A 24,898-nucleotide genomic window follows, 5' to 3' on the forward strand; every position below is an offset into this window, starting at 1 on the left:
AGAGTTTTTTTGCGTTTATGCCCTTTGGCATTTTACCAGCGATTTATATGTAATAAGTTACTTTTTTTTTACTATAATATGGGAACTTGAAAGAAGTTAGTTCTCACAACAAATATTTTTGTATAGAAAATCAAAAAATTAATAAAATAATAACTAAAAATTAGTAACTGTCATATCCAAGAACACTGCACTCCAATTACGAGCATTTTTAATTCTTTCATACATCATATTTTTCAAATATAAAAAAGAATGTTAAAACTAATTATTTTGGAAACTGATACATTACTTGTAACGCTATATGTGCGAATCTTTACCCGCCTCTACGATAGTACCAAAATGAACTTCTTATTTTAGAAGGGGTAGGTCATCCATCGACGGTGCCCCGAGCAGTGGCGGGTCTGCTTATTTCAAAAGAGTATTCATAACACTATATACTCTCTAAATTATACTTAGAAACATTAATTTAAAAGGGTGAAATTTTTGAACGATCGAGTAAAAAGAAAGATAAATAGAGTAAATACAAAATTATAAATTATTTTCATATTATTTTTTAACATCTCGTCAAAGATGAAGAAGAATATGGTCATTTACGGGGTCATTACATAAGTCTGGGCATTTACGGGGCTGACGACCGTCATATGCTGGTTTAAGTGATCACTTTACACACGTGTAACATTCACAAATTCTACCCATTATTGACAACCGCACTACTCAAATTCTTGGAAGTGGAACCAATTTTTGAAACATTATTCATGAATCACTTGAACTAACCTAGAGACATCTATTGGAGAGATGAAAAGAAGCTTTTTATCAAGCAGAAACTCTTTTATTAGTATGTGAGGTCCGAATCCTGGATTATAATCACACACTTGAGAAACGCCAGAAAATATCATTTTCATTTTTATTATTTTAGCTTATAATTTGACCAGATATTTCTTAGGTCACACTATGAGAAGACATTAAAGTATGAAATAGTAAAATAATAAATCTCCCATAGTTATAAGTAAACGGTAAAGTATAATTGATAGGTGAATGCATATGAAAAGCCCGTTTGCTGAAAGATAGCACTGGCTTTTTTGCACGTACTTGAAGTTTTCAACGCATCGCTTAGTGCGCTTATACATCGGCTGTCAAACGCGTGATAAGTCGTTCGTTTTCAGCATCAATAAGTTTTTTTTTCCGTAGACTTGAAAATTTCAAGTTTCGCACCAAAAAAAGCATTCGCGGGAAATTTAGCTTTTCGCCTTTCACTGAGAGAAAACCGCTGCTGAAGTGCATGTAATATGAATGCTAATATGCTCTGTCAGGAAAAAAATATTTTTTTTTGGTCCGGGTTAGTCATCAAAATCGCAAGCAAAACGGAACATCCACGGAGAGAAGGTTTTGATGCTCTGCATCTAGTGGGATAAGATTTTGAAACCTGGTGAAACAGTTTCTTCTAATCGCTACCGACAAGGAAGGATGACAGCAGAGTGAACGCTGTTGAAATGCGCTCCCTCAGACGAATGTGTGGAAAATCATTGTAAGACAGAATTAAAAACGAAGATATAAGAAAGGAATGTAAGGCTGAACGAGGAATAATTGAAAAGATTAGGGAGAGTTCTTTACTTGTTGGGTAATATATCCAAAATAAAACAAGGTTTTTGTTGGATTGAATTCTTCATTTATTTATGTATATCTTAATACGTCTTCTTAGGACATTATCAAACACTGACTAAAAATATTTACAAAATGTCCTTATATACTAACAATAATTGCTATTATTAGGTCTAGGAGTACATATAATTATATGTATGTACTCCTAGACCTATATAAACCTATAAAGACCTATATATTACCCAACAATTCAATATGGAATTCTACCAACTGTCTGCAGTTACAATAAAAAAGAATTCTTTACGGTGCTATGGACATGTGGAGCGAATGCATAACGAGAGAATGACTAAGAAAATATATGTGGCGAATGTGAGAGGGAAAACGGAACGAGGATGACCGAAAAAGACTTGGCACGATCAGATCAATCAGAGCCTAAAATCTGGTGGTGTCAAAAGTCTGCGTAATCGGAGGTCATGTATGACTAGATGTATGGATGTGAAGGAGGCGAGGAGTGTATGTCAGGACAGAAGAGTGTGGCGTTCCATCCTCTCTGCCTACCCCTGCGGGGAAACGGCAAGATGGTAGTATTGGTAGTAGTAGTAGCTACCGACAACAGCTCATCAATCTGAATCGAGCTTTGCGGGAAAAACATAGTGAATAGGCCAACAGACATGTTCTGTTGGCCCATTCACTATGAGTGGAGTGAGCTGTCATACAGAGGGAGGTCACAATAGACCTAATATGGTCGCAGTGATATAAGGGATGCAAGATCCCTTGACCTAAAAAAAAACCCGTATTCACCAGATATAGCCTCTTCAGATTACCATTTGTTTCCTTCAATGCAACTTGGACTATCGGAACAGCATTTTGGTTCCTACAAAGAAGTTCAAAATTGGATAGCCCAATGGATTTCCTCAAAAGACAAGGATTTATTCCAGTGAAATGCCAGAAAAATGGTTGAAAGTAGTAGTCAGCGACAGCAATTATTTTGATCGATGTATTCTTTCCCTTTGATATCGAAATATTTTTTTTTAATTTAACAAAAAAACGGTGCTTATATGCATGCACTTAATATTATAGCAGTAATAATTACCGTAAAAAGTAAGAGTTTAAATTAACTGAGAAACTATCACAAATAATAAATATAAGAGTAATAATAAATAAACATGATACATTGAATTTCCGTTTACCATATAAACCTGCTAGATCGTTCGTGATCCGTTCAGGTTCAGTTATTATATGTTAATATATATGTACACATACATATATATATATATATATATATATATATATATATACTACTACTACTACTACTACTACCATCACGCCGTTTCCCCGCAGGGGTAGGCAGAGAGGATGGAACGCCACACTCTTCTGTCCTGACATACACTCCTAGCCTCCTTCACATCCATACATCTAGTCATACATGCCCTCCGATTACGCAGACTTTTGACACCGCCAGATTTTAGGTTCTGATTAATCTGATCGTGCCAAGTCTTTTTCGGTCGTCCACGTTCTGTTTTCCCTCTCACATTCGCCACATATATTTTCTTAGTCATTCTCTCGCTATCCATTCGCTCCACATGTCCATACCACCGCAAAGAGCTCTTTCTAATTTTTTCAATTATTCCTCGTTCAGCCTTACATTCCTTTCTTATATCGTCGTTTTTAATTCTGTCATACAATGATTTTCCACACATTCGTCTGAGGGAGCGCATTTCAACAGCATTCACTCTGCTTTCATCCTTCCTTTGCCAGTTCCATGTTTCGCTTCCATACATTAGTGTCGGTACTAGCACGCCGTTGTGAACCGCTAGCTTGGCTTCCATGGACATATTCTTATTCCCAATCACTCTGTTAAAAGCACCATTTATTCTATTCCCTGCATTCACTCTTCTCTCAATATCCTTATCCACTTTTCCATCCCTTGTGAACATGCTTCCTAGATATAAAAATTCTTGCACCTGTTCTAGGGATTCATTGTGCACGATAATCTTGCATTCTGTCAAATCTTTCTCTCTTTCAAACACCATGACCTTTGACTTACCTTCATTCATTGCCAGATCATTTTCCATACATACATCGTACATTCTTGACACTATTAGTTGCAAATCCTCCGCGCTGCTCGCTAGCAGTACGGCGTCATCCGCATACAGCAAGCAACTAACAGTTATATTCATCATTTTCGCTCCGACTCCCATACTTTCAATCTCTTTCATACAATGGTCCATATAGAGATTAAACAACCATGGTGACATTACACATCCCTGCTTTACGCCTTTGGATATTGCAAACCATGATGTAATGTCCCCATTCACTCTTATACTAGCTGTGCTGCCCTCGTAGAGGGAAGCAACTGCTTGTATAAGTTTATTGTCTACTCCATATTTTTCCAGCACGCTCCATAATTTTATCCTATCAACCTTATCATACGCTTTCTGCAAATCCACGAAAGCACAGAAGAGTTTCTGATTTTTAGCCAAAAACTTTTCCGTCAGCATTCGTAGTGCAAAAATTTGATCTGTGCAACCTCTTCCACTCATAAAAGCACCTTGCACATCCCAAATCCGTTCTTTCGTCACCATTCTAACTTTTTCAATTATAATCTTACTATAGAGTTTACCGACAGAGCTTAGCAGGCTTATCGCCCTATAATTCCCACACTCTGCGCGAGATCCCTTTCCCTTGAATAGAGGCATGATTACTGCCCTTCTCCAATCCAGAGGTGTGTATCCTTCCTCAAGACACAGGTTAAATAGTCTGTGAATCCATGTGAGGGTGGTCAGTCCACCACATTTTACAAACTCTATAGCAATATTATCATACCCAACAGCCTTACCGTTCCGCATTAATTTTAAGGCATTCGTTATTTCTGACATACTTATCTCACATACCATACCGTCACTCACCCTTGCCTCTATGGGTGTCTCGGTGGAGACATTGCCGTTACTTTCATAAATTTCCATAAAGTATTCTTTCCATCTTTCTTTCACTTCACTTTCATTCGTCAATATTTTTCCATCATTTGATTTGATAACTTTCATACCTCCATTTTCAGTCTCATTTTTTGCGTTCTTTACCTCTTTCCAGAAAAGCTTAATGTTTTCTTGAAAGTGGGTTGACATTTTCATACCTTCTTCTCTCTTTAGACGATCTTTCCGTTCTTTTACTCCCATTTTCACTTTTCTCTTACATTCTTTATACCGATCTTTCATTATTTTAAAAAGTTCACTCTTAACATCGTTAACTGCTAACATATTTAGCCAAGCATTCTTCTTCTCAGAGACAAGTCCTTTCATGCCCTCATCCCACCATGCATCTCCTTTTTTTCTACCTTGGATCGCAACTCCACATACACTCTTTGCTGACTCATACATACACGATTTGATGTGCTCCCAGGTATCGTCTACATTCATATCCATAATCCTTACATTCAATCTTTCATTCACTTCCCTTTCATACGACTTACTTACATTCTCGACTTGTAGTTTTTCAACTTTGACTCTAGATGAAACCGGAACAGTTTTGTTCCTGGACCGCCATCCACGGAACAGAATTACTCTCGATACGACGAGGAAATGGTCCGACTCCATTTCAGCCCCTCTAAATACTCTCGTATCGATTGTATTTCTCCTCAATCTTGAGTCAACAACAACATAATCGATTATGGTCCTTTCATTCCCTCTCTCCCACGTATACTGATGGATCCCCTTGTGATCGAAAAAAGTATTCGAAATAAAGAGGTTCCATTCCAGACACAACTCGAGCAGACTATTCCCATTACCATTCGTTCTGTTATCACCAAACATACCTAAGGCTGATTCGAAGCCATCCCTCCGAGTGCCTACCCATCCGTTAAAATCACCTGCTAGAATCACTCTTTCATTCGATCTTCTATTCGTCAGCACTTCTCTTACACTCTCCCAGAACTCTCGTTTCACATCCTCAGAAGATGAGTTCACAGGAGCATACCCTATTACGATAAGGATACTCGTGACTCCAATCTTGAAGGAGATCCACATGAGCCTGGCACTTATACATTTGTATTCTTTCATACACTCTACCATTCTTGGGGATAGTAGCGCCGCGACGCCCTGACTCGCCCGCTCTGTGTCCTGTACTCCAGACCACAGAACAAGCGTGTCATTATGCTCCAACGTGCCACTTCCCCTTTTCATGCATTCGCTTACACACACAATGTCTAGAGCTTTGCTCTTCATACTTTCGCACAACTCATTCATCTTCTTATCCATTCCTCCTCGGATATTCCAAGCGCCTATGCGGCATTCCATCCTCCTCTTTGCACCCCCGCGAGAGACGCTGCATAGTGGGTGGTGAGCCTCACTGCTACACATATATATATATATATATATATATATATATATATATATATATATATATATATATATATATATACATATATATATATATATATATATATACATATATATATATATACATATATATATATATATATATATGTATATATATATATATATATATATATATATATATATATATATATATATATATATATATATATATATATATATATATATATATTATATATTGGTAGTATAATGGCAAAGTGGTATATCTGTCAAATTTTTATATATTTATTTATATATTCATCGGTATATATTTATATGTACATATGTATATAGTAAAGTAGGGTAGGCACTGCTTTGTGCATATACGAAACACACCCCACTGGCATTCTCTTTTACGTAGATTTCTGTTCTATGTACATTTTGAAGCTCAAACGTATTACATCAAGTTATATTTAACATATGTGAGATATAAAAAAATCGTAAGCGTTTATTTTAAACCTTCCCCTAGGCCCATTTTAGGAAAATTTCGTGAGTTAGATCCAGTTCAGCGCGGCGTGAAGGCTTGTTTACTGCTTTGGACCGGAGTTTAGCGAATTACGTGTAATACTACGTTCAACTTTTACTATAAACTGGTTTTAAATTGCTATATTTAGAACAGCGAGGGCCCGCGACGCTTGACGGGTACCTACGGCCGGGGGTGGACAACTGGGAATAATAAAGCATTAACGCTTAATTACCCCAATTCGTGCACGTTTCAAGGCGGAGGGCGAGCTGTCGAATTTGTGGTGGTATAAGTTCTTGACGTCTAAACTGCCATTTCGCATGTGTTGTGTGGTGCCTATAAATGTTCGGTGTACTGAGACAATATAAAATAATTAAGTATTTAATATATCTTTATTCTAACTCTTATCCGCACCCGATGGTGCATAGGGCACTGCAACGTATTGTCACAAGTTAGCTTGATCGTTACTAACATGAAGGTGATCACTCCTTCGCCTCAGGTACCAGTCTAAGGTAATTTTAATTAATAAAATATTAGAGTGTAAAATCACTAATGTTAATTTTAACCCCCTCCATGGGAATCGAACCCGGGACCTCCAGCACGGTGCTAAACACGCTAACCATTACACCACGGAGGTGTATTTAATAACGACTATTTCATTTTGTACACATTTATTTTATTTGACTAATGGCCGGAATTCGTCGTTACCGACATCATCTGACTGTTGGAAGGCTATAATTTTTTTAATGTAATATACACAACAAGGTAGGGGTTGAAAATCATGGTTTTGGAGCCGTTGATTGACAAAGAAAAAAATATATGTTAATAAGAACTTAAAATATCTACCCCCGTTATTTTATTTTTTATAGGTATTCAAAGCGTGTTTGATGGCTTTGGAACCCTGACGGACCAGAGCCAGATGTGCCAGATGCGTCAAATTTTACCATGCAATCTGACGCTGCACCCTTACCTTCGAATACACATTTAAAAAAATGGGAAACAGTTTTTTTTCACATTCTCTATAAATTTTGCAACCTAGTTTATAATAAAAATTGCTTTGCAAGAAAAGATCTATCAGGAAGTCTAGAAGCTCCTGTATCCGATCTGGGAATGCGGTGGGACAGCTTTCAATATACCTTCGACTTGTCTTTTATTATTGTTTGTCTCAAGAATAAAAAAAAGTATAATATAATAAATACCATGACAAGCGTAGTATTTTACAAAAATGGCGCTAAACCATTATTGTAAATGATATTTAAGACCTTTAAAAACAATATTTATTAATACAATGCAACCTTTACCTAAAAATCCTAACAGCGAAGATGAAATCAAGTTCTTTTCTTGTATTTTTTGCAGAAACTCGTATGTCAGTAAATACAAAGAATTCAATTCGCCGCAGTTACATAAAATACGTCTAGTTAAATTATCAAATGAATTGCGTTATAAGGTTTATACGTGAAAGCTATGTAGGTAGGTATCGAAAATTCATTCGTTCGAACGTTTTTTCTACTATTTTTATTGTGGTTTGTCTGAACACGTGTCATTTTTATACGTCAAAAAAATCTTAGTGTGAAAATGAAGATCAAAATCATATTTCAATCGATTCAAATGTAAGTTTTTATGATATTCCATATTTATAATATCGGGGAAGTTCTGTCGTATTTAATTTGGTAGTTAAGACAAGTCATAGATTTCTAGTGTGTAAATTTTATTAGATTAAAGTTTTTTACTGACAGTTCTTGCTGGGACTACATTTTATAAAATAATATAGAAACTAGTTTTTTCCTCATGTATCTTCCCAATATATGATGTGGAATTATATTTTCGATATATATGGAAAAAATATTTAGTTTTTATTTTACAACATTTTTATATATTTTAGGCTAATATCTACGGAACGGAATTTGATTTTCTTCCAAACATTGCGGCCAAGTTTTATATGAACGTTAGCAGAAATAATTGCACAAACGATGCATTTTTGAGAAGACGTCGATGGAATTCACAGAAAAGTACTTTTTACTACACTCTTCATAAATATTGTAAAACTGAATAATGTTCTAAGTTTTGTGAGCTCCATGACAGGCACTGTAGCGTAGCTGGGTAGACGCTCGACTGCGAAACTAACGTCGCGGCTTCGGTTCCCACCATATGCAAAGTATATTTAAAAAATATTTTTATTGGTTTGGGTTTTATGATGATTCCGACTCCTGACCTGATCACCATGTATGATAGATGTGCGAATAGTGAAATAAGGAAGGAATGCAAAGCTGAGATAAGCATTATCGATAAAATTAAGAAAGGTGTGTTGAGATGGTTTGGACATGTAGAACGAATGAGTGAGGAAAGAACGGTAAAACAAATTTATGAGGCGAATGTTAGTGGGAAAAGAAGCAGAGGAAGACCGAGAAAAACATGGCACGACCAGGTATGCCAAATACTTGAAAGTGGTCAGGTTAGGAGTCGTAACAATCGGCGGGTATGTATGAGGAGATGCATGAACGTGGAAGAGGCGAAGAATGTTTGCAAGGACAGAGTGGTGTGGCGCTCTATTCTCTCTGCCTACGGCGTGATGGTTAGTTAGTTAGTTAGTTAGACCTGACCCCTTTCAAGTATTTGAAATACTTGGTCATTTTTCCGTTTTCCTCGGTTTTTTTCCTTTATGAATATATGTATATTTATATATAAATATATATATATATATATATATATATATATATATATATATATATATATATATATATATATATATATATATATATATATATATATATATATATATATATATATATATATATATATATATATATATATATATATATATATATATATATATATATATATATATATATATATATATATATATATATATATATTTAGCTTACTTCATGGTTTGAAATAAAGATAAATAAAATTGATATTTTGACATTTCAACATAGATGAAGAAGAATATGGATGTCTGGGTATTTACAGGGCAAATAACTTGTCGTAGGCAGGTTAATTGACCACTTTAAACACGCGTAACATTCACCATTATGCTCGACAACCACACGACTCGAATGTTTGTAACTCCTACATATATCGCAAATCTCATGGAGCTTTATGTGTCAGTTCAGTCATCTATGGTTGGTTTGAGAAAGCATTTATTTAGCAGATACCCTCTTATTTAGATGTGTGCAAGACCCTTACCGGATTATTTTACTGAGAGACGCCTTAAAATGTTTTTGCAGCTTATAATTTGACCAGATTGTTATATTTGCAACATTTTTGTGAATGCTGTAAGTAAAATTAAACTATATAAGTGCGGGATTCATAAGAAAAATGGTATTTTTCTGCGTACGTCAAGCCTTGAAACGAGTTTGTATAATTTTTCCCCTTCGCATGATAAAAACTAATGAATCGAACATCACCGCTACAAAATTGAAATTGGTTTACAGTGTTCGGTTTTAGGTTTTACTGAATTTCTACCTGCAAAATTTATTTCTCCTTAGTCCGCGGGGAAATCGATTTTCTTATCGCATACCATCCTCTCCAAAGAGATCAAAATCGCGTGATTGCACGAACATCCCCGAAAACCTACGACTGGCAGCGAACACGCCGATATAAATACGCGCGCAAAGCTCACAAATGTACTCCGAATTTATAATGGGAGGATTTGTGTGGGTTTACGAACACACGCAATTGGAGGGAAATTATTTTCATTAATATTTTTTTTGTAGTAATGTAAATTGAAAATAATAGTGCGGCTTGGCACGCTGGGAGTACAATTAAACGATACATCGGCGTTGGCATGTTTATAACACGTGTTCACAAGACATGATCTAGAACATGTTTCTAAAAATAACGTAATACTTAAATTTCAATATAATTGGATATTATTTTTTGACATCTCAACAAAGACGAATAATAATATGGAAGTCTGGGCATTTAGGGGGCTTATGACCATCATTGGCTGGTTTAAGTGATCACCTTACACACGTGTAACATTCACCAATTCTACCCATGATTGACAACCACATTATTGAAATTATTGGAACTTCTATATGTATTGTTCAAATTTCAAAACATAGTGCTTGAATTCACGACAATTTCACTAGAAACCATCTATAGTGAGGTGAAAGAAGCTTTATATCAAGCAGAAACCCTTTCAATCACTTTGTGGTAGCATCTATTAATTTTGTATTTAAATTTTATTCGGTTAAAACTACTAATTATTAAAATCCATTTATTTGTTTTTTTTTATCTCTTAATGTTTAAACAGTAATAAAACATAAATGTAAAATTGTTTAATTGGCTTTATTATTATTCATGTAACTATTTTTGTTAATTTAATGTAATGTTTATTATTGTTAATGTAACTTTTAATTTTTTTTAAAATGTAAGGCTGTTTAATTCCCGAACAAATAAAAAAAAGATATGTGTCCTTGGGACGTTGAAGAATAAAGATGGGGTGAGAGCTATTTCCTTTTTTTTAAAGTATATATTTTAAAAATGAATAACCCGCGAAGCCTTTAAGAGGCTTTATAAATTTAATAGCCTTTCTGCTGGTAGGATAGTAAGGATTGGGAAGGTAAATGAAAAAATATATCACAAACACCCAAACCAATTGAAAATAAATCTTTCTTGAATTCATTTATGCAATTGGTGGAATCGAACCCGCTTCGCCAATTTCGCAGTCGAGCGTTTACCCAACTACGCCACGGCGCCTGTCTTCTTTCGCATGATTTCTTCTCCTAACCCTAATCCGCACCCCATGGTGCGTAGGGCACCATGGGGTGCCTCGTATTGACGCAGTGTTATCTTGATCGTTTCGTACCCGGGACCTCCAGCACGGTAGCTAAACACGCTAACCATCACGCAACGGAGGCCGATATTCTGATTTTTTTTATCATATATATAAAAAAATTACCATACTAATTATCATACCTAAAAAAAGTTCGTTTTATTAAATAAAAAGATTCTCTCTCAATTATAATCACATCGCTCACTCCTTTTAAAAACGTCATAAATCAAAAAAACTTGATTTTTCAGGAGAACGTTTTTAAAGTTTAAAAATATTAAACAAAGTATTAAAAAAAAATATCAAGCCACTTATTGAACTTTTTACTTTGCAACAGATCTTTTGAGGTAAAACCTGAAGGTTTTTTCTCCATTTGAAAAATATTAAGGATATTAAAAAACTAATCAAAAAATACATTTTCTTAAAAAATGCCAAAACAACACTTTCTGCCCTGTAGCGGGTAAATATTAAGTTAAAAATATGCCCCTTTTGCTGGGATATGGTACATTTTCTGGGCATTCCGAAAACATGCACAACTGAAAATTGATGATTTTTGATTTATGACGTTCTTGAAAGGAGTGAGCGATATGTGGATGATAGTGCAAATAATACATTAATATTAACGGCGTGTTTCAGAATAGGTTTATATTTGTGTCTCGGCCTTGTATTATTTGCGGTTGATGTGTGTATTACCCTTCAGTGTATTATTTATTATTTAGATTGAATCAATAACACTAAGAAATTCAAAACTAAAGGATGTAGGTACATATTTCTATATACGTATGTACATACGATGTTTCTCAGTAAGATTGGTGTCACTTTGCAAATTTTTTATTACACCCACATTTCAACAACTCTGAAAACAAACCCGTACTCTTTCGTTTAAAGAAACAACGACAGATAAAGGAGCAGAGGAAGACCTAGAAAAACTTGGCATTAGGTATGTCAAATACTTGAAAGCGGTCAGGTCAAGAGTCGAAATAATCGGCGGGTGTGTATGAGGAGATGCATGAATGTGGAAGATGCGAATAATGTTTGCAAAGACAGAGTGGTGTGACATTCTATTCTCTCTGCCTACTTCTGCTGGCAAACGGCGTGATGTTTAGTTGATTAGATACAATGACGCTAAATGACAAATAATATAAAAAATATTTTTAGAATTAAAAAAATGTTTAATTATACCTAACGTGGTCTTATTATTGGAAAATGAAAATAAATTCACAAAATTCTCTAGATTTCATTAATAATTTTATTAATTGATTCGACAGTCACTTCGTGGTAATATTTATCTATTTTAATTTTAAGTTTTACTTAATTTAAACCATTTTTTCTTTAAATCTCTTCATCGTTTAATGTCCCAAGGACACAACTCAAAATTTAGACTAGGCTTCACATACACCATTTAAAAATGATGCGGAATGCATCGAAATACGATGGATTTTAAGAAATGGTATTGTTTAACCACGTAAAAACTTAATATTATTTTTTCTTTAATCTTCTTCCTGGATTGTCCTTGTAGTCTGCTGGGGTCAGCTCTCCTCGTCCTCAGGTTATAGGTCCTTCTGTCTCGGGCTACGTCACCTAGCCCATGCCTTCGGATTATGTTATCTTTCTGCATCAACCATGAATTCCTTGGTCTTCGTCTAGATAACTTTCTAGGAAAATCCATTTCTATTGCCTACATGTTCGGGTTACATGTATTTGCCCATACCATCTCAATTTTCTTTCTTCTATCTTCCTATTAATGTCTGTTAATGTTATTTTTTTTGTTTAATATCATGACATAAATTAAAAAGTATATTATTTTGAGAATATACATTACTTATAGCCTGTCATTTGATTTTTAAATTTTATTTCTACCATAGATGTCGCCTATTCAGTTTTCTATCTTTTGTGACACGTATTTCGTTACATTCAGCATCATTATCTTACTCCGTGTGATTGTCCGTGTTAATCAGCATATTCACCGAAACACGTGTGACAGTGGATTATAAGAAATAGTGGTATAAATATAAACCAGTATAAACACAAAGTAATTTTTAAAGTTCAAATTTAAATATATTACCACAAAGTGACTGTCGAATATATTAATGGAAAAATGTCGATTGGGAAAATTACATATGTCAGAACTGGAATTACGGCGAAAAGATAATCTAACGTATTATTTTAACTCTATTTCTGGACTTTAGTATTCTAAAACCGATTTTTCTGCTAACGACTTTAGTATTCTGGAACCGGCGGTCTGTCAGCATTATCACGAAGTTAATTTTAGAAAAGATTTTTTTTAAATTATAAAGTCTTGCTGAGACATTCCTGCTGTTAGTGGGTCGTAGAACATTTGATGTCTCTTTGTTCCACAACAATTTCTAAGCGAATCAGTGAATCAACGAATCAGTGATTTGGTAAACCAGTGAACCGGTCAGCGTTAATGAATAAGGTTTACTGAAAAATTGAGATCTGGTCAATCAATTTATATAAATGAACGGGTAATTAAGATCTGGTGGTTCACAAACGACCCACGTCTAATGCAATGTACCTGGTCAGCCAATCAAGGTAGTCGTAAAATATATATGAATTATGATTCATTAATAGCTGGGAATCGTACAAATATAACGTGGTACAGTGATCTATACAAGTGAATACTATTTATAATGTCAAAGGTTAATAAGAGTTACGTACGGGAGAAAATTCCCATTGATTAAATTCAATTATCACCATTGATTCAGCTCTCAATCTAGTTTCATTAATCCACTAATAGGTCTACATAGCAATATACACATTCCTTTTGTATTTTATTGACAAACACATAAAAATAATGTGACAATTGTGCGCCTAGTTATGGCATTTTGAAACGAATGTGAAGATTAAATGGACTGACTTTTTATTTGGTCATATTTATTTATAAATATAAATATATATATATATATATATATATATATATATATATATATATATATATATATATATATATATATATATATATATATATATATATATATATATATATATATATATATATATATATATATATATATATATATATATATATATATATATATATATATATATATATATATATATATATATATATATATATATATATATATATATATATATATATATATATATATATATATATATATATATATATATATATATATATATATATATATATATATATATATATATATATATATATATATATATATATATATATATAAATTGAACAGTTATCGTTTTTACGAGTCTCTCGAGGATTTTTAACCTTTACCTTAGTTCCACTAGGGTGTTCTAAAGGTTTCTTTGTATCACCTCTAACCTTTAGTTCTGCCTCGTTCTATATTTTAGGCAATTTAAGATCGGGTTGCGATTATGGTACTTACGCACCTGACAATAGGCAACGCCCGAAGTGACAAGGATTGCCTGTAGATGCCTCCCCCTTAAAGTTACATTTATTTCTATCTTTCACCATAAAAAAATAACAAATAATAAAATATAATGTGCCCTCACTGAGTTTTCCCCTTGCCGAGGGTACATTTTATAAAGTTTATTTAAAAATTATTATTAAAGAAAATTGTCTTTAGGTTACGATATTGATGAGTTTTATCATCATTGATTTTGTTTATTAAATGTACGCGGTAGGCGCGTATTGCACGCTCGACGAAAAGTCGGTAGCACGCAGCTAGCGCGTGCTCTTAAAAGCGTGTATAAAAATATTAATTATAATATTGTAATAACGCGTGTTTTTAATGAATATGTAGTAATTAACCAAATCACTTACCATCTCGCCGCTACCTATTTTCGCAAATGTTCTTCTCCTCTTTCACATTCATGCATCTCCTCGTACATTCTCGCCGATTATTCTGACTTTTGACCTGACGACTTTCTAGTAATTGAAAAAATTGATCATGCCAAGTTTTCCTCGGTCTTCATTTTCCTTTTCCTATTTTCAACTGCATTTGCCTGATCAATTTATTTTACCATTATTTTCCCACTCGTTCATTCCACGTGACCAAACCATCTCAACACTCTTTTAATAATTTTATCGTTAAAGCTTATCCTTAGCCTTACAATCTTTCCTGATTTCACCATTCCAACATCTACCATACATCGTTTTGACGCACTGAGAGATCGAATTTCGACTGCATCCAGTCTACTTTCTTCCTTCACTTGGCAACTTCATGTAAACAACATTTTGAGTGTGTCCAAATACTTGTCCATACTCAAAATGTTGTAAATAAATTGGCTGGTCAAATTTTAAGCTAAAATAAAAAAAATAAAAGAGATCGAATTTCGACTGCATCCAGTCTACTTTCTTCCTTCACTTGGCAACTTCATGTAAACAACATTTTGAGTGTGTCCAAATACTTGTCCATACTCAAAATGTTGTAAATAAATTGGCTGGTCAAATTTTAAGCTAAAATAAAAAAAATAAAAGATAATTTCCAGCGTTTCTCGTGTATGTGATTATTATCCAGGATTCGGATCTGACATACAAATAAAAGAGTTGCTGACCAACAAAAAAGCTTATTTCATCTCACCATAGATGTCTTTAGTAAAATTCTAGTGGATTCAAGCACTATGTTTCGAATTTGAACAATATATATGTACATTCCAAGAATTTGAGTAGGGTGGTTGTCAATCATGGGTAGAATTGGTGAATGTTACACGTGTGTAAAGTGATCACTTAACCAGTATACGACGGTCGTGAGCCCCGTTAATGCCCAGATTTCATATTCTTCTTCATCTATGCCAAAAAATAATTTCACGATTCACTTCCATACATCGCTCACTCCTTTCAAGAACGTCATAAATAAAAAAAAACTTGAGTTTTCAGATATACGTTTTTAAAGTTTAAAAATAAAACACAATGTATTAAAAATAAATACCAAGCCACTTATTGAACTTTTTACTGTGCAACAGATCTTTTTAGGTAAAACCGGAAGGTTTTTTCTCCATTTGAAAAATAAGTAAACAATACCTTTTCTTCAAAATGCAAAAACAACACTTACAGTCCTGTAGCGGGTAAATATTAAGTTTAAAATATGCCTCTTTTGCTGGGATATAGTACATTTTGTGGGCATTCCGAAAACATGTACAACTGAAAATTCACGATTTTGATTTATAACGTTCTTGAAAGGAGTGAGCGACATGTGTAATGATGACTCACACAAGCCTCCGATGAAAAGGTGGATTTCGGTGACTGGGCGGGATTTGTACATCCCACAAGAGCGGGAATTGATCCTTCGCTTCGCCAATAATAAACCCAAGAATTTGTTATGGTATCTATTGATCAGTATTTGTACGTCTCCGTAGTGAAATGGTAAGCTAGCACGCTCAGCTACCGTACTGGAGGTCCCAGGTTCGATTCCCAAGGGGGTTTAATAAATATTTTTAAATCAAAACCCTTATCTGCACCCCTATGGTGCATAGGGCACTGCATCGTACAAACGTAGTGTTATCTTGATAGTTTACACATGAAGGAAAGGTGGTCAGCCTTCCGCTTCAGGTACCAGTCCAGGGTAATATGGAATAAATATAACTGTGAAAAATCACTTATATTTACTTGACTACCCTGGGAATCGAACCCGGGACCTCCAGAACGGTAGCCGAGCGTGCTGACCATTAGACTACGGAGGCGGACACTAAAATAAATAAAAGTGATTTTTTTCACTGTAATGTTTATTCAATATTATCCGGGACTGGTACCTGAAGCGGAGGGCTGATCACCTTTCCTTCGTGTGTTTACACTCACGTTCATGCATCTCCTCATACACACCCGCCGATTGTTTCGACTTCAGTGTGTTTACACGATCAAGATAACACTGCATTTATATGATGCAGTGCCCTATGCACCATCAGGTGCGGATAAGGGTCTGAAGAATGGAGTGTATTGATCGGAACAGTCTTGGCAAACAGAGTCCTGTTGCGTGGAAGAACTTTGGAGTTTGTTAATTTGACTAAAGGCAATTAAAAACTGAGAGCTTCTAGGTCTGTGGTGTATAGATCGCGGGCTGGATTGTAGTCGGGGCTAATCGGAGGATCACGTGACCCGAGTTGAAAGGCAAATGTAAAACGGACCTTTAGGGTGAGTTCACACGCGCCAGCGCTGCGTATTTTTTTGTCGTATTCAACGATTTGATAAACGCCGTGTCAAATAAAAAAATTGAATGCACAGAAAATGTACTATTTCCCAGCAAAAAAAGGCATATTTTTAACTTAATATTTACCCGCTACAGGGCAGAAAGTGTAGTTTTTGCATTTTTAAGAAAATGTATTGTTTTATATATTTTTTAAATATACTAAATATTTTTCAAATGGAGAAAAACCTTCAGATTGTACCTAAAAAGATTTGTTGCACAGTAAAAAGTTACATAAGTGGCTTGATATTTATTTTAAATGCATTGTGTTATATTTTTAAACTCTAAAAACGTTCTCCTGAAATATCACGTTTTTTTTATTTATGACGTTCTTGAAAGGAGTGAGCGATATGATTTTATGATATGTCATACGTGATCCGGATAATCAGAGATTCGAAGAGTCGAAGTTCAGATAATTGAAGTTCTTTTGTAATTATTTAGCAGCAGAATTGCTTCGAGTTTAGAGTGTGAATGTGTCGCTTTCACTCTCTTCTCTGGATACTATAACTCCATAATCGACATTCACACAAGTCAGTGTATCTTTTTAAAATATATATATGGCTCACTCCTTTCAACAACGTCATATATCAAAAATCGTCATTTTACAGTTGTGCATTTTTTCGTAATGCACAGAAAATGTACTATATCCTAGCAAAAGCGGCATATTTTAAACTTAATATTTACCCGCTACAGGGCAGAAAGTGTTGTTTTAACATTTTGCAGAAAAGTTATGGTATAATTATTTTTTTAAATATACTAAATATTTTTCAAATGGAGGAAAAACATTCAGGTTTTACCTATAAAGATCTGTTGTACAGTAAAAAGTTCAATAAGTGGCTTGACATTTATTTTTAATACATTTTATTATATTTTTAAACATTAAAAACGATCTCCTGAAAAATCAAGTTTTTTTTAAAAATATATATGACGTTGAAAGGAGTGAGCGATATGTCATACGTGATCCGGATAATCAGAGATCCGAAGAGTTGAAGTCCAGATAATGAAGTTCTTTTGAAATATTTTAGCAGCTGAATTCTTCGAGTTTCGAGGGTGAATGTGTCGTACTAATTCTCTTCTCTGGATACTATAACTCCATAATCGACATTCACACAAGTCAGTGTAAATATTTTATACATGTGTTGCGTGCAATTCGATTATACAGGGCAGTAAAAATGATGCTAGGTCATTATACATATTGACCATTTAAATTCGTCGGTTTGATAAATTTGTTAGATTTTAGTTTTATGCTGACATTTCTTGGTGGAACTGCGGTTTATACAGGTTTTTCACTTTAAATTGGACGTTTTACAAAACAATTTGGATGTTATATTGTATTTTATGAAAAAAAAATTTTTTTACAAAAATGTATTTAAAGTAGTACTGAAAATATTATCCGAAAACTTGAATACACTACATCACGCGCACAGACTAAGACAGCGCACCGCGCAGGTTTGCCAACTTGATAACTATTGCATTCGCCGTCTTAAAAATAAAATATGTGGGCAGGTATATGTATATATACAGGCATTAATATGTTTTTTTTAACCTATTTTTTTTATATAAAATACCATACAACGTACAATTTGTTTTGTAAAACATCCAATTTAATTTGTCTACCGTCCAATTTGATTTATGAAGCGTCCAATTTGGTTTGTGAATAGTCAAATTGGAAGTGAAAACCAGTATTACAAGCCTTGCTACATTTACAAGGGTTAGGCAAAGAAAATAGAACGCCATACCGATCTGTCTGATGTCGGGTAATTCTGAAAAATAGTACCAGTCTAGTTTTTATAGAACCTATCATCGGCTGATGTAAGTGACAATTTAATACTTCAAAATTACGCGGAGTAAATGTGCGTGTGAAGTTAGCCTTTTTGGAGAATTTCCTAATGGCGTTACAGCGACTGCCCCTATATCGCCATTCTTCACGATTTTCCCGTTCTTTCTCCATTACTTTATAGTTGTTTTAATGCCCTTAGAGGCGTTATTAATTTTCTATAGTATTTATGGACGTTCGGCCGAGTTGGACCATTGCGTACACACTTCACTTTATTACATTATCGACTTGCTAGGGCACAATGTAAAATTAGAAATTCGGTCACGGAATGTGGACTACATTGGGCAACACTTTTGACATCTCAACATAGATCAAGAAGAATATGGATGTCTAGGTATTTACAGGGCTTTCGACCTGTCATAGACTGGTTTATGTGATCATTTTGTACACGCGTTACATTCCACGTTACTCAAATTATCAGAACTTTTATAAATATCGTATACATTTTATGTATTTTTAAATCATATTTTTAAATCATATTTTTTTAATAATATTTTCATATGGTGTACGGAGTGTATAGAAGTTTTTGGTAAGGGAATGTACTTCACATTAAAACAACATTAAAAACCATGAGTATTCAAATGTTTTATAATTTAATAAACTCTGATGATGGCAAGGTTCTTGTCGAAACCGGTTGGTTAAAGTGTAGGTACGTATAATAAAAAAAGTGGTTAAAACAAATTTGTTTAATTTTATAAAATCGTATGCATAACTCATATGCAGTTTCATGCGTGATTTTGCGGCAGTATCTATGGTTGAATTGAGTAAGCTTTTTTAATATTGATATCTCAACACGGATAAAAAAGAATTTGTAAGACATATGCACTAATCGTCCGAAAATGTCGTCAAATTTAGAATTTTCTGAATAAGGCCAATTTTTATATTCCATTAATAAACAGTTTAAACTAGAATGGCAGTTTTCCAATTTATCCTGAATATAATTTGATTTTCGTAAAAAAAACCTTTTAACCCAAATTATTGTTGATGATTTGTGATACTTAATTAATTTTTATTTACTAACATTTTTTATTCCCCAAGATTGAAAGACATCACACTAATCACATAGTAAAAGTTACAACATTTTGAGTGCGTCCAAATACTTGTTCACAAATCTGAATTATACCCAATTATAGGAGTTATTTTTCATACTATTTTTTGACATCTCAGCAAAGATGAAGAAGAATATGGAAGTCCGGAAGTCTCACCAATAGATGAATCTTTGATGTCAAAAAATAATATGAAAAATAACTCCTACAGTTGGAGATAATCCAGATTTGTGAACAAGTGTATGGACACACTCATAGTGTTTTAAATAAATTAACTGGTCAAATTATAAGCTAAAATAATAAATATGAAAATGATATTTTCTGGCGTTTCTCATGTATGTGGTCCAGGATTCGGATCATTCGGTCCAGGATTCTCATGTATGTAATCCAAGATTCGGACCTCACATACATAAAAGCTTATTTTCGTCTCACCAATAGATGTCTCTAGTGAAGTTCTAGTGATTCAAGAACAATGTTTTGAAATTGGATCGTGTATATATAGAACTTCCAAGAATTTGAGTAGTGTGGTTGTCAATAATGGGTAGAATTGGTGAATGTTACACGTGTGTAAAGTAATCACTTAAACCAGCCTATCATGGTCGTCAGCCCCGTAAATGCTCAGACTTCCATTTTCTTCTTCATCTTTGATGAGATGTCGAAAAATAATAGTAAAAGCTATAAAAATGTTTTCTATAGACTACATAGATGGATGTGTTTATTATGAATGAATGAAATTTAGTATGTACAAAATTAGTCGTTGTAAACAATTTTTATACAAACAATATGATAATTTTGTTCATATGTGATTTTACTGCTTAAAATCTGTAAATTGTTTATGGTCTTCAAAAGGTTTTTTATTGGATAAAAGCTTTTCCCGCCATATAGTGTTGTGATTAGCTGTGAAAAAAGGCCGACGCCATTTTTATTTTATAAATATAAGTAAAGGGGCGTTTTACTAATCTGTCTGTATCAATGGAGACGACACTTCTTTTAAGAAGAGCACTTTGAAGATATCAGGCATATTACAAATTGCTTTGTGTATTTCCGAAGCCGTAGAACCAAAACTATTTTCAATAAATCAGTTGCGCCAACCTGTCTTTCTCTGGCTGATTTATTGTCTTGCAAAAAATGTACGTATGTCAGACTGGGTGGGATTCTGAACGATATATTGCGTATTTTAATTTCTTGTATAATTGAAAGATAATATATAGCTTTAGGTTTTTATAAAAAAATGGTTTACTAGTAAACATATCTAACAGAATGAAAAATATATTAATATTATATATAATCAGCGCATATCAGAGTTACGCTATTGGAGGTTCGATCCCTTAGGGGTTATAATAAATATATTTGATTTTTCACTATAATATTTATCAAATATAACCATGGATTGGTACCTGAAGCGCAAGATTTATCTTCTTGAGTAACCTAATTAATGATCTACATAGAACACTGCGTCGTTAAGATACAGTGCCCTATGCACTATGGGATGGGCGCAGTAAGAGTCAGAAAATACAACACACATGCAATAGAGAGGAGGTATTTTCGTCAAATAAATAAATAATTCTAGTCATTATCATTACCATTTTATATATACGAATAAGATTGAATCAATATTTATTATAAAAAAGTTTATGCACAATGGATGTTCTACGATCGGTTGAATGTTGAACTTTGCACGGTGTATAAAGTGATCACTGAAGCCAGCCAGTGTCAGGTCGTAACCCAGAAATACCCTGACTTCAAAATTCCCTTCGTTTATAAAATATTATCAGTCTCTCTTGCTAGTCAGCTGATATGTAGTATCTTGAAAATTGTTACTCCTACGCAAAGTGATGTTAAAAAATAAATACATTGTGGGTATATCCAATTTCCTAGGTCAGCTAACAATGAGTAGGTTCTGTTCCCTAAATATCTAAAAATAGACTCGGATTGAAACACGAATATTGTGCACTCCTATACCACGTTCCAAGGACACCCTTCTCACCCCTTACTAACCTTCCACCCACATTGTATCAACCCTTCTGCCCACAATCTCCCACCCCGTGCAGTCGGCCAGCCTAAAAAGCCACTGGGCGGGGAACAGCCGACTGAGGTACCTTTCTATTTATATTATGTAATAAGGTAACCAGTGTACAAACCTCTGTTAATGACAGCTTCATTTGTGGCAATGCTTCCCAAACTGTCCTACTCACAAAAACAAAATTGTAATACAAACTTATTCATATCGTGTTTATTTAGGGAAAATTTGAATTGAACCTACAATAACTTACTTTAACAAGTATTTCAAAGCGTTGAGAGACTATGTACAAAGTTTAGAATGGCAAAAAACGTCAAATGAATGAATTAGTCTTGAATTATGGCGTTTTTGAAATATATTTAATATTGAAAAATATTATCGATGAAATTTAAATAATATATTTGGTTTTGTACAACTTTTAATTCAACAAAAAATGCAATAGTGCGCAATTAAAATTAAATTTATACAAAAATTGCATTTCGATGGAAATATGATGTTTATTTTTTATGAAAACTTATCAGAAATGCGCCTTGAGGTAGTTAGGTAGACACTTCACTGCGAAACTGCTGTCGCGAGTTAGATTCCAGCCTATAGAAAATGAATTCAAGAAGTGTGTTTTTATTTTTATATGTATTTCAATTGATCTGGGTATTTTTTTTTATTTTTTTTTTATCATATTAACCTCACCTATCATCGCTATCCTACCTGCAGACTAAACCAATGAAAATAGGGGAACTTTGGATTTAAAAAATAATATTTACACACACACTCACTCACACATCGCTCACTCCTTTCAACAACGTCATAAATCAAAAAACTTGATTTTTCAGGAGATCGTTTTTAAAGTTTAAAAATATAATACAATGTATTAAAAATAAATATCAAGCCACTTATTGAACATTTTACTGTGCAACATATCTTTTTAAGTAAAATCTGAATGTTTTTTCTTCATTTGAAAAATATTAAGGATATATAAAAAAATAATTAAACAATACCTTTTTATCGAAATGCAAAAATAACACTTTCTGTCCTGTAGCAGGTAAATATTAAGTTAAAAATATGCCACTCTTGCTGGGATATATTACATTTTCTGGGCACTCTGAAAACACACACAACTGAAAATTGACGATTTTTGATTTATGACGTTCTTGAAAGGAGTGAGCGACATATACACAGACACATATAATATATATATATATATATATATATATATATATATATATATATATATATATATATATATATATGTATAAACATTTATATATATATATATATATATATATATATATATATATATATATATATATATATATATATATATATATATATATATATATATATATATATATATATATATAAGGTATAAAGGGATTAAAATAAGGAATTAGGCGTAACATTTCCCGTTTTTACTCGTGATAGAATAATGGAAGGAAGAATTTGTACGAAGTTCGAGGACATAAATCCTTTTTGTAAGGGATGAGAAAAAAGCGATTTAATAAAATTGAATTGGGAAAGAATGTTCGATAAGTGCAGGAGAGGCCATTAATTGGCCTCCTCGCCCCCCCCCCCCCGCCCCCTTCCACCGACGAACCAGGACTGTCAAATAACACGTGGCCATAAATCTTCGCTATGATTTTGGGCGCCATTTTATCCAGTGATGGAAAATTCCATTAAAATATTTTTAAGATAATTAAATAGTCCTCTAAAAAGTCATTTGAAAAATATTAAAGGAGTTAAAAACTTAATTTTGGGACAGTTACATAGTGACATTTGCACACAAGGAAGAGCCTGAAATAAAAGTTTTAAAAAAATCTACACACCTATTTTTTTGTTACTGATTTATTTTATTAATAAATTTAATATTTAAATAAAAAAAAATGTATAAAAAAGTATTAATAAACTGCTAATGAAGCAGTTTGTCATCAAAGAGTAAACAACGAAAACAAAAAATTGTTATTTCTTGAATGTTTTCCGCAGATACTTTGTGGCACATTTTATAATATCTTTATAAAATTAATAGACTTTGTTTTCACCACTTTTTTATTATTCATATAATTCAACCTACCGGTTTCGACAGCAAAATGTTTTTTCCCCTATTAACGGCCGTAGTCAATTTGTACAAAATACATACATATTGTATAATTTATAATAAAAAAAATTGAAAAAAAAGCGTTTTCTCTTTTTAAATTATATTATTGGTTCAAAAAGTACTTATATAAACAACGATAAACATATAAAAAACAAGGAATTATGCATTTGCCTGATATATTGTAATTATTATTATCGCCTTATAGTTAGGAAGGGACGTTTTCCAGATATCGATATGGTCCGCGAAATCATTGCCGAGGTTTTGCATTCGGTGTATAAGAGTATTGAATCCAGACACTGTCCGCTGGTTATTACAATAAAATATATGACGGTTTCTCGTGTAAATATTTAAAATAAATAAATAGATATTATCATTTGCAATAACAAGGGACAGTGGTCGGGGAACCGGGGTAAATTACCCCAAATGGGGTAAAAATGATTTTTTGGGATAGTAAGGATTTTTTTCCATTATGTTATATCATAGAGGTGCTAGTATTTTTACAAACTTAAACAATTCAGGCGTGTTCGTGAGAAGTAAGAGACGCGCGTTGTGTGTGTTAA

The 24,898-nt window shown here is 33.4% G+C and overlaps 1 protein-coding gene across 1 annotated transcript in view; it reads left to right on the forward strand.

Moving 5' to 3' along the window:
- Nckx30C (solute carrier family 24 member Nckx30C) overlaps nt 1–24,898 on the forward strand; it is a 108,548-nt gene that overhangs the window by 1,115 nt on the left and 82,535 nt on the right. The gene's annotated exons all lie outside the window — the stretch shown is intronic.

The sequence above is a fragment of the Brachycentrus maculatus genome, unplaced genomic scaffold (assembly GCF_059751285.1).
Source record: "Brachycentrus maculatus isolate JH-2025_06_01 unplaced genomic scaffold, ASM5975128v1 h1tg000421l, whole genome shotgun sequence".
Taxonomy (NCBI): domain Eukaryota; kingdom Metazoa; phylum Arthropoda; class Insecta; order Trichoptera; family Brachycentridae; genus Brachycentrus; species Brachycentrus maculatus.